The 11,457-nt window shown below is 32.3% G+C and overlaps 1 long non-coding RNA gene across 1 annotated transcript; it reads right to left on the bottom strand.

The window, feature by feature from the left end:
- Window positions 1-7,705: 7,705 nt before the first annotated feature.
- On the bottom strand, window positions 7,706-11,055 carry LOC141567472 (uncharacterized). Its single transcript, XR_012490115.1, has 3 exons — window positions 10,961-11,055; window positions 8,963-9,069; window positions 7,706-7,881 (listed from the first exon to the last, which is right to left on the bottom strand). It is a non-coding gene; the product is annotated as an uncharacterized LOC141567472 (long non-coding RNA).
- Window positions 11,056-11,457: the final 402 nt, after the last annotated feature.

Here is an 11,457-nt window from a genome sequence, read left to right as displayed (position 1 = left end):
AATGGAATAGAATTGAGAACCCAGAAATAAACCCACATAAATATGGACAGATAATTTTTGACAAAGAAGCCAAAAACATATAATGGAGAAAAGACAGCCTTTTCAATAAATGGTGCTGGGAGAATTGGATAGCCACGTGTTAAAGAATGAAACTGGACTGCTATCTGTCACCTTGTACCAAAATTAACTCAAAACGGAATATTTTTAATGGGAAAGTAAATAAAAATTATATAGCATGTCATAAAGTTGCAATTGAATTCTATTTAGAAATTTTTTAAATTCATGAATAAGAGTAAACAATGGTTTATGTGAGTTTCAAATTTCCAAGCATTTCAAAACCAAATGCTTTATCTGCATTTGTCAAAAGGGTATAAGCTAAGAAGATTTCAAGATTTCTGTTTTGCCTTTTTTTCTCCCACATTCTTATCTCAAATATGTAATTCCATTTATTGTAGAGATGATATGGTCATTTCTTTTCTAATTCAATTATGTTTATTTTTCCTAATTCATTTGTGTATTTCTCTCAAAAAATATTATTTTGCTTGCAGGGAGAAAATGAGATTGCTCCCCATACATACATCATTATTTCAATTCTCTATTTGTAAGTACATATGCACTGTTAACACTAAATCAATCATTACCCATTAAAATCAATGTTTTTGAAAAAAATAATTCAACTATGTGCATTTATAATTTAAATAATTTAAATTTTTGTCTTTACATCATGATGAAATGAAGTGTCTGCCACTTAAATAGCTTTACAATGGTAAAATTCCATTATGTCATTTTGAAAGCCATACACTGGCTGGATTAGCAAACAATCTGAAACATTTTCCCCTTCAGGAGACTCTATTAACCTAACAGATTATAACAAATGACAACAGCAATCAAGTTTCAATTTACTGTTGTACAGCAAAATAAGCTACCAAAATTTCAAAAAAAAGAAATTGTCAGGTGTCTACATTATCATCTCATGTAAAATTTTAGACAATATTAATCAGACTCAAATTTAAAAGTACTGCATCCCAGTTCTGGCAGATATATTGAATCATCTCGACAACTTTAAAAATTCTGTTGCCTGGGCTCTTTTCACAGTGATTCTGATATATGCTCTGGTGTGGGTCTGAGCAAGAGTATTTTTTTTATAGTTACCACCATAAGTATAAAGCTTAGCCAGAGTTGAACAGCATTGCCTTATAGTCAGAAATGTGTTAACGTTTACTATATTAGTTAAAATAGCTATACCTAAAATAGTTATTATACCTATTATTCTCTGACGTTACAGAATATTACCGACTATGACTAGCTATGACCGGTTTAGCATTTTAGATTTGGCAGAAAGAAAGAGTTCAACTCTGTCCTAAATAAGTCAAGGTGAAGATAAATATAATTTTTTTAAGTTGAAAAATTTTAATATTTGAAATTTATCTTTAAGTTAGACCAATATGGAAACACAGGTTCCATTGTTTAATATCATGTCAATAAATTGTTTTCCCTAAACCTTGATTTCTTCCTTTACAGATTAGAAAAATCCCGTAAAATCATTTTAAAAATAAACTTCAGGTAGCAAAAAAAGAATTTAGTAGGTACATTGTGAGTGCCAGTTCTCTCCAAGACTGTTACATTTTCTGCATTAGAAAAGTAATTACATAACTCAAATTCAGAAAGTTTAATCCTTAAATAAAATATGTATGATTCTTATTTGAAGTCTACCTGGCAATTACACACTGTGTCACTAATTAATCCACACTAATTAAAATAATAAAGATTGACTATTGAAATTTCAATGGAGTTGTTTTATAAATAGACTCACATAAATATTGTAGTACCAAACCCTCTATTCATAATGATTTAATCAAATTTTAATTAGCTGTCAAGATTTCATAAATGTATCAGTTTTGTAAATTACCTTTCTAGTTTTTCAGAAGTATTAGGTGGTAGAAAATTCTTTTTTTTTCATTACATACATTTTTTGTTTTTTTACTTTGATCACGTAATACTTTCTCCATTATGTGTACATTCATAGTCTTCTTGCTACGCTCTTTATTTCCAGGCTCAGAGTTTCTGTCTGTGGCCAATACATTCAGAATCTTGCTGCAAATCTATAAGGTGATAATTTCTAACTAAATGTTTTGATAAAAGAGATAAGATACATTAATGCCCCAGAGATCAAAAAAGGCTATATTCAAAAACCCAAATAAGTAATCAATTCTGAAATTGGACTTCTTTGTTTAGATCGCCAGCTTGACATGCTCCAAGTCAGGGCTATGGGATATACACTGTGGCCACCTACAAAATAGGGTCCTCTAGGTAACTCCCTCAACACAGAGCTCTGCTAAGACATAGCTTTCACAGTAAAAGAAACAGAATGCCTTTGTTGTTTCTGATCTCTTGCTGTTGCTAACTACATCTTCTATGCTTTAAGTCTACAAAGCTTTAACTGTTTTTGATAATCTTGATTTCTCTTACTTCTGTGATTTTACAATTGCAGTTCTGTCTGCATTTCCTTCTTCCCTAGTTAATTACTCTTCATCTATTAAATTCAACTCAGTGTTGCCTCTTCTGGGAAAACACCTCTACAATCTGCCTTCTGACTTTTTAGAAAGCCTGACCTGTACTTCTGGTAGCATAGCATTCTTATTTCATATAACGTGCGTGTCCAGGGCCTACCGATATTGCTTACCTCTGGGTAGAGATCTGGCCCACATGACAAAAGGAATTATTCACCTAGTAATAGTCTAAATAGATATAGTTTATGTTAAATGATGAAAAAAATCTCAGACATAAAATATTTTAACTTAGGTGATTATAACCTTCATGACCTAGGAAGAAATGATTTAAAGGAAAGAAAATTAAATTATATCCATGGTTTATTAAATAAAGGGTAGAAATCAAAACTAGCACAATCAAAATGAAGATTTATTACTCAAGTCAAATTAAATGTAACACAAAGGAAAATCTGTACTTATACAAAAGAAACAGTATTTTGACTTCATGAAAACCAAAACCTACAGAAAAGCTAAATATTGAAAAATGTCTTGCTTACTTTATAAAGTTATCATTCTCTGACATAGTTTATCTGTCACATGCAGAACTTTCTAATGGATGCTTAGTATATAAAAAAATATTCTAATTAATGTTAAGCATTTTATGGAATAAATGGGGCAAAGAATAAAAAAATTCAAAACTTTTAGTTTAGTTTTTATCTCTAAGAACACATTAAGAAAATGCAACATACACAACTAAAAACTTCTTAAGATATATTGTTTCAAATTTAACGCTTTAAATTTGTTTGATGTAATTACACGTAGATTCAAGTGTCTTCAAAATGTAAGGTAAAAATCAAATTATTCTTATAAATTTATTTTTCCAACATATACTTACTATACTATATTTAAAGGGCAAGTATAAAATGTATAACTCTATGACACAATACATGGTGAAATATTTTACTTTCCTTTCAGCATGGATTACCAGAAATGATGAACTTTTTTTTTTTTCTCTATAAACTATCTAATGACAAAAGTTATCTACCTCTTTTATAGCTAAACTTTATGTTGGAAAATTAGTGTTGGTCATCACAGTGATAACATTCAATTCAAACAGAACTTCAATGCTCTCTTTTGGTCATGATTTATGTTCTGAACATAACTAAAATTGCCCTACATCCTATGTAATTCAGACTAATTTTGCAGTTCTTTTCCAAATGTTCCTGATTTCCTCTGTGCTCTCTGTTCTTGTGTTTGCATGCTTGCTTTCTTTTGTAAAAGCTTGCTAATGTGGTCAAGGAAGGAGAAACATTCAGATACTTGGAAACACAAATTTGTCACAGTCTACTCAATGTTCCTTGAAAGGATGTGACTAGTTTTCCTTCCCTAAAGTTAAAATCACCAGCTAGATTATATCTTCTCTTTATTAAGGGGGAAATGCCTGCCTGATCCAATGTTACCACCTCAGTCTCCCTACTGTTTTTCCCTTACAAATTGTCCAACTCTACATGTGTCAAGACCATGTTAAGAAGCATATTTTTTGAAAGTTTGAACACATAAAAAACAATGAAAAAGAATGTGCTTCTAATACACAAACAAATATTCACTTGAATGTTTTGGACAAGACCCTTATCTGTTAAAATTTGCCACCACAGTCATCTTGGATGGCTTCTAGTTTGGAAGAGTTTGGGATAGAAGAAAAACAAAGGGGGAGTGAGAAAGGTGGGGGACTGGGGGGGGGGGGGAGAGAGAGAGAGAGAGAGAGAGAGAGAGAGAGAGAGAGAGAGACCAGTTGGAACATAATATTTTGAAAACAAAGATGGAGTGCACATGAGAAATTCTCAGAAAACAGTTGGAAATACATATCTGGAACTCAAGATAACATCCAGGCCTAGAAATAAACATTTGAGAGTTATCTTTATGAACATACAGGTGGATTTTGAAAAAAAAAAAAAAAAAAAAAAAAAAAAAATTATATATATATATATATATATATATATATATATATATATATATATATGACATATCACCAAGGCTTTCTTTAAGCTGGCCCATTGCTTGTTTCTCCTTCTGCTCCTTTCCCACAACTGACCCTTTGAACACATTTAACAAATTATAATACCCCAAATGTATCAGATTTCTGCAAGATAGTACTTGGAATACCCTTCTTATTTTCTTCCCTCACCATAGTCCCTATAAAACGTCTACACCTCATTTAAGAACCTGTTAGAAGTTTTTAAGATTTTCCATGACCTCTGAAATAAAAAATGACTCACTCTATTTATTGTTCTTTCACTTTGATATTTATCTCATTAATTACAGTTATGTGTTTAATCATCCATCTGCTCTTAGTCTTCTTTGGGAAAGGTTAGACCTTTTTCATACAGAATATAAGCAAATTTTCAACACAGTTGATGAATAACTGGATTAAACAATTAATTAAAAATTTAACAGGATTTTCAGCTAACTTACTATAGCATCTGAGGTCTGACACTGAAAGTTCATGAACTTGCTGCCATGCACTTACATTGGCAACACTGTACAAGCAGCTTGGTAGTGTTTCATAACCTTGGTATATCAGTGTTACACAGCTGTGTTCCTGTCAACATGTGGCAGTGTCTTGTTGAGTGGCATTTGTTATTGTTGTTGCATGTTTTTGTGTGCTGTTGGAGAATGTCTGAGCTTGAATTAGAGCAACAAACAAACATTACATTTCTTGTTAAACTTGGCAAGAGTGGAAATGAAAATCAGGAACATGTTAGTCCAACTTTATGGAGATAATGCCATGAAGAAAACAGCAGTGTACAGATGGAGTAAAAATTTTTCTGAGGGGAGAGAACATGTCACTAATGAAGAGAGGTCAGGGCGGCCATTGACAAGCAGAACTGATGAAAACACTGCAAAAGTTCGTTAAATTGTGCGTCAAAATGGTTGGCCGATTGAGAGAAGCAAAGCAGACTAAGTAAACATCAATAGACAAACAGTTAGAAAATCTTAAATGAAAATTTTGACGTGAAAAAGATGTGTGCAAAAGTGGTCCTGAAGGAGCTCTTGCATCACGACAACGCACCAGCTCACATGGAACTGTCTGTGAGGGAGTTTTTAGCCAGTGAACAAGTAACTGTATTGGAACACCTTCCCAACTCACCTGATCTGGGCCCCAATGACTTCTTTCTTTACCCAAAAATAAAGGAAATATTGAAAGGAAAATATTTTGATGACATTCAGGACATCAAGGGTAATATAGCGACAGCTCTGATGGCCATTCCAGAAAGAATTCCAAAATTGCTTTGAAGCGTGGACTAGGCACTGGCATCAGTGCATAGCTTCCCAAGGGGAGTACTTTGAAAGTGACAGTAGTGATATTCAGCAATGAGGTAGGTAGCACTTTTTCTAGGATGAGTTCGCGAACTTAATTGTCAGAACTCATATGTAATTTTGAAAGAATTCTCCAAATATCTTTGCAAGAATTCTCCACCTTAACTGGGAATAAGTAATTCTAACTATCCTTACCTGGAAATAAATTTGATTTCAACAAGGTTAATTTTAAAATCAGTAGTAGAAAAAGTATAGAATAATTCATGTAACAACTCAGTTGTAGCTCATATACTCTCAAATTTTCCTCTCAGTATCCATCAAGACTAACATGACACAGCAATAGGCAGGAGAGAGCAATTTCTCATAGGCATGTGAACTGTTACTTCTAAACTTATCTTTGGTGATACTAATGTAATCTCCATTTTAATGGATCCAAATGTATGTCTGTTTGGCATTTACTTAGTGCCTGCTATGAGCCAGGCATTGTGCTACTTGCCCCAGATACCTACCTGCTTCTTCCTAGTGGACATGTTAAGGAATTAAAATCTCATTATGTGTTAACAATAGCAAACGTTGAAAAGATTTCATACTTAATATTATCCTATAGCTACAGGCAGCAACATCAGTATACTTGATGAATTTTATTTAGCCTTAATATAACATTATTAAGTTTGAAGTTTCTATTCATATTATAAAATATGTTTACACTGACATTGGGCTTCTATCCCCCCACTCTCCTTTTTTTTAGAGTATGATAAACAAGAAAAAACGTACAGAAAAGGAATCCATATATCTATGCTCTTAAACATGATCTAATAAGAATCGGAGGTTTAATAACTGGGAAAACTATAAAATGTAAATGTGACCAGAAAGTCATCTGAAATATCCTCTGTACTTGGAAAACATCAAGCTTGTTTAAAGTTACATTAGTTTGAATAAACTGCAATCTAATAATATAGATATGTTTCCCTAAAGGAAGTTAATTGAATGATCATAATATAATTTAACAAATATTTTTTTTATTGTAAATAATTTCATAAAATGGAGGTTTTTTTCTGATGTTTTCATTGTTTCACATTGTATTTAACTTTGAAAACTGAGAAACTGAAGGGTTCACATGACCCATGAACACAAGTAGTTACCAGCTTGGATGCAGAGACAACTCTAGGAAAACGCCTATGGATTTGGCTTAAGAAGACAACAGAACTCCTAACAGTTAGAGAATCTGGCACCTTCATGCAGGGTTTTTATGAATCCAATAAAGCATTTGGACAGTGATGTTTATTCATCACCCTTCTCAGAAAACTGTGAATTATTTGGAGGCGATTTGTGACAGATTAAAAATATATCAATCATGACAGTATGGTTTTCTAGAGCCTTTTGTGGACTCAACATGTTGCAAGAGAGGAAATGAAATATATAATTAACTGGTATTTTTATTAAATTTCGATTTTAAATACAATCCAATCTCTTTGCAGTAAAGCAATGTGGATATCATCAACCTCTCACAACTGAAAATCACCAGTTTGGACAATCGAAACCTATTTGGGTCTTAAGAAAACATTCCACACAAAGTAATATTTGTGTCTGATAGCAATGCCATTAGAAATATATATTTTTTCTAGTAAACAAGATTTCTTAGCTATTTGGCATTAAATAACACACATATAGATAACCATGTAATCAAAAAATAAATAAAAGTTTTAAGATCTAGAAGGCAATAAAAGGGAGATTATGAACACCAAAAAACCTGTAATTAGAGGAAAACTTCTTTAATTAAAATGATGAAAACAAAGAACTTTATTTTACAAAAAAACTTTGTAAAAAAGGGAATTAATCAAAATAAATAAAACACACCAAGAAAAGGAAGTAATGGCATAAGCTAAAATTAATGAAAACCAATAAAATAGATAAGCACCTCATAAAACATGTAAAAAATTAATATATGAGTAAATAAAAATATGTATCAGGATTGAGAAAAGGTACATAGGCATAGAACCAGCAAACTCTGTCTCTCTCATCAAATGCAGCTGTTAATTCTGGATAGAATTCGTGGAGTAGCAATGTGAGTAGTCTGAAAAATAAATGATAACAAGTAGATCAGGGAAGAAGACCAGTATCTGAAGTATCATGGAACTATTAAGATTACAATTTATTTGTCCACCATATCCCCTACCTTCCACCTTTCACCCCCCACCTGTTTTCTTCAAACCCTAAAATCCAGAAGTGGCTACGAGTGCCAGGATTTAGACAGTTCCAAGAGCACCCCTCTAGTACTCGTTCAAAAAAGGTCAGTGGATCTCCTAACACTCAGAGTGTGTGAAAATTCCTCATTTAATTTTCCCTATGGTTTCTGGTTCTCAGGCAATCCTATGGAAGCCATGGCCATATGAGCAAGAGAGCCCATAGCAGTCAAAAATCTAGGGGAGGGTCTTCTTCCTCTTCAGTTGGTGACGCTGTGGTTCCAAGTGTGCAGGGCAGCACCTTCACCCATTTGCTTTATTTTCTCTCTCTCTGTGTCCACCTTTTACTGAGCTTAAGATAAGTGTGCATTTTGGAATCCCACCACTGAACAATATAACTAAAGCACACACTTTCTGACAACAGGACTAAAAGGAACTAAGAAATAACAGCGAGATTACAGTGATTCAGGAGATCCAAAAATAATAAAGTTGTTTGGGAGCACTCTGGCTCATTTCTGAGTTGTACATACATGGATCTGACCCTGATCAACAAACCAAAGATTTGGAAAACATAAATAAAAGGTTAGATTTTAGTATAGTCACTGTATTAATTTTCTATTGTACATTAACAAGTTATAAAAACATCAGTGGTTTAAAACAGCGCATTGTTTTTCCTTTTACAGTTCTGGTGGTTAGAAGTCTAAAATGAGTCCTCTGGGGCTAAAATTATTCTGTTAAAAGAGCTCGTTCCCTCCAGAGACTAAAGGGAGATCTGTTCTTTGCTTCCTCCATCTTCTAGAGACGACTAGCATTTCTTGGTTTGTGGCAACCCCATTCCAATCATCTCTTTTCATCATCACATCTCCTATTTCTGTAATCAAATCTATCTCTGCCTCCCACATAGACATCTGTGGTTATCTTTGGAGTCCACCTGTAAAATCAAAGATATTTCCCTCTTCTCTAGAGCCTTACCTTAATACATCGCCAGAGTGCCTTCAGCCATACGAGGCAGTTTTCACAGGTTCTGGAGAATAAGACACTAATATCTTGGAGGACCATTGTTCAGCATTCCAAAGTCACTAAGGGGCAAATATGGGGACAGATCCTAATAGCACACCCAAGGCTTTGAAAACTGAACTGGTATTGATACCACAGCCCACAGAAAGTAGGCTAAAACTTTTGACTTTTATCTAACAAAAATGTAAATAGTCCCCTTAAGATTTAATCAAGATGTAAATTCCCAGAAAATAATATTCAATTTTTTTCAGTATAAAATCCCAAATTGCTCTGCATAAAAGAACCAGGAAAATCTCAATTTGTATGGGAAAAGATAATGAAAACTGATATGACACAGATGCTGAAATTATCTGACAGACTTTAAAGTAGTAATTATATAAAAAAGAAGCACCCTTGAAATTAATGAGGAGATTAAAACCAATTAGCAAAAAATATAACATATAAAGAAAAAACATGGAAATTTTAGTACTGAAAACTATAATTAAAAAAAAACACAAACAAAGGGAAAAAAAAAAAACCTTCACACAGGGTTCAGTCACAAAATTGAGATGTCAGGGAAAAAGACCAGCAAAATTGACAAGTAAACAATAAAAATTATCCAAACTGAATAAACATCAGAACAGAAAACTGTTAAAATCAAATTGAACAAGACCTCAGGGACATCTGGGAGAACAATATATGATCTAACATTTGTGTCATTACGATATTAGAAAAAGGGAAAAGACTGCAGTACTGAAAAATATTTGAAGAAATAACATCTGAAAACATAATAACATAGATAAACCTACAGTTATGCACTCAGCTATATCCAAACAGGGGAAACTAACAGAAATATTTACCTAAGTATAACATAAACAAACTGGTGAGTACTTAAGACAAAGAAATAATGGAAAACAGTCCGAGAAAATGACACATTATCTATAGAACAGTGGTTTTTAACAGGTCAGTTTTACCCTCCAGGGGTCATTTGGCAATATCTGAGACATATTTGTTATTTTGGGTGTTGAAGGAGGTATTCTGAGCACATATTTATTGGATAGAAGGCCAAGATGCCATTTAGTATCTTACAATGCACAGTACAGGCTGCCTTCCTTCAACATACACACTCACAGACACATACAAAGCAAAGAATTATCTTGTCCAAAATGTCAAGTGTGCAAAATGAAAAGATGTACTATACAGGAAAAGTAATTTGAATGATGGATTTCCATCAGAAACTGTGGAGGCCAGAAAGAAGTGATATGATATTTGTGAAGTGCTGAAAAAAGAACTTTCGACACGATTGTATTTCCAGTGAAAATAAAGTTCATGAATGAAATGAAATAAAGACATTCTTAGGAGAAAAAAAAAAAAAAAGTAAGAGATCATTTTTGCCAGTAGATCTGCTCTAAGTCACTAACGGAAGTTTTGCATACAAAGTGGAAATGACTCCAAAAATAAACTTATAAATAAAAACAAAGGAGAAATAACCAAAATGATATAATGATCATATATGTGTGTGTATATTTTTGTAAATGTAATCGATTGTTCTTCTCTTCAGTTCTTTAAAATGTGTTTGAGTGCTAAAAGCAAGAATTTATAATGTTATCGGATGGGGTTTTTAATGTTTGTAGATATAATACATGAAATATTTATAGTTGGAAGAGGGTAAAGACACCTGTATGATGGTTCAGGTTTATAAATTAAACTTGAAGAGATAAATATTGACTAGAATGTAAAAGTATATACAGTTTAATCCATAGAGATACCATTATAAATATAGAGGTATAGTCAAAATCAAAATAGATAAATTAAAACAAAATGCTCAAAGTTGTTCACATAACCCAAAAGGAGAAAGAAAGGAGGGGAGAGGAACAAAAATAAAAGGGAACAAACAGGAAGTAAATAATAAAATTATAAAACTACATTAAAGCTTATCAATAACTGTGTTAAATACAAATTATTTAAACATACCAATTACAGACTTTGTCAGAATGGACTAAAATAATGACTTTTTGCCAAGTACTTGCATTCACTGGGTGCAGATGGTGTAATCGGAGTAGATCTGTTGGAAAATATAAGTTCGAAGTAAAAAATGAAATTTACTTATAAAAATGAAGTTATCAATTCTGACTTTATTGGACAGAATTATGAGAATATATCACCTAAAATATCTCAGTATTCTTTCTAAATTTTGAAATGTCAAAAACATATTTCTAAATCTTTTAATATAACTGATACATAAATTTGACAGCTTATTATACCTAGGATAATATCATAACATTAATCTAGTTACATATCTAATAGTTTATTTTGTAAACAATATTTAGTCTATAGTACATTGAATTTTATATTAAGGTGTGTGGTTCATTTAATAGCATTAATGTATATTATTTTTATATCAATGTTAAAGTTCATTTATTGCATATAAATTCCTTAGACAGAGATATAACCACATTAATCTTTAGGAA

The sequence above is a fragment of the Rhinolophus sinicus genome, linkage group LG01 (genome assembly GCF_036562045.2).
Source record: "Rhinolophus sinicus isolate RSC01 linkage group LG01, ASM3656204v1, whole genome shotgun sequence".
Classification (NCBI taxonomy): Eukaryota; Metazoa; Chordata; class Mammalia; order Chiroptera; family Rhinolophidae; genus Rhinolophus; species Rhinolophus sinicus.
This window is presented reverse-complemented; position numbering and strand designations above follow the sequence as displayed.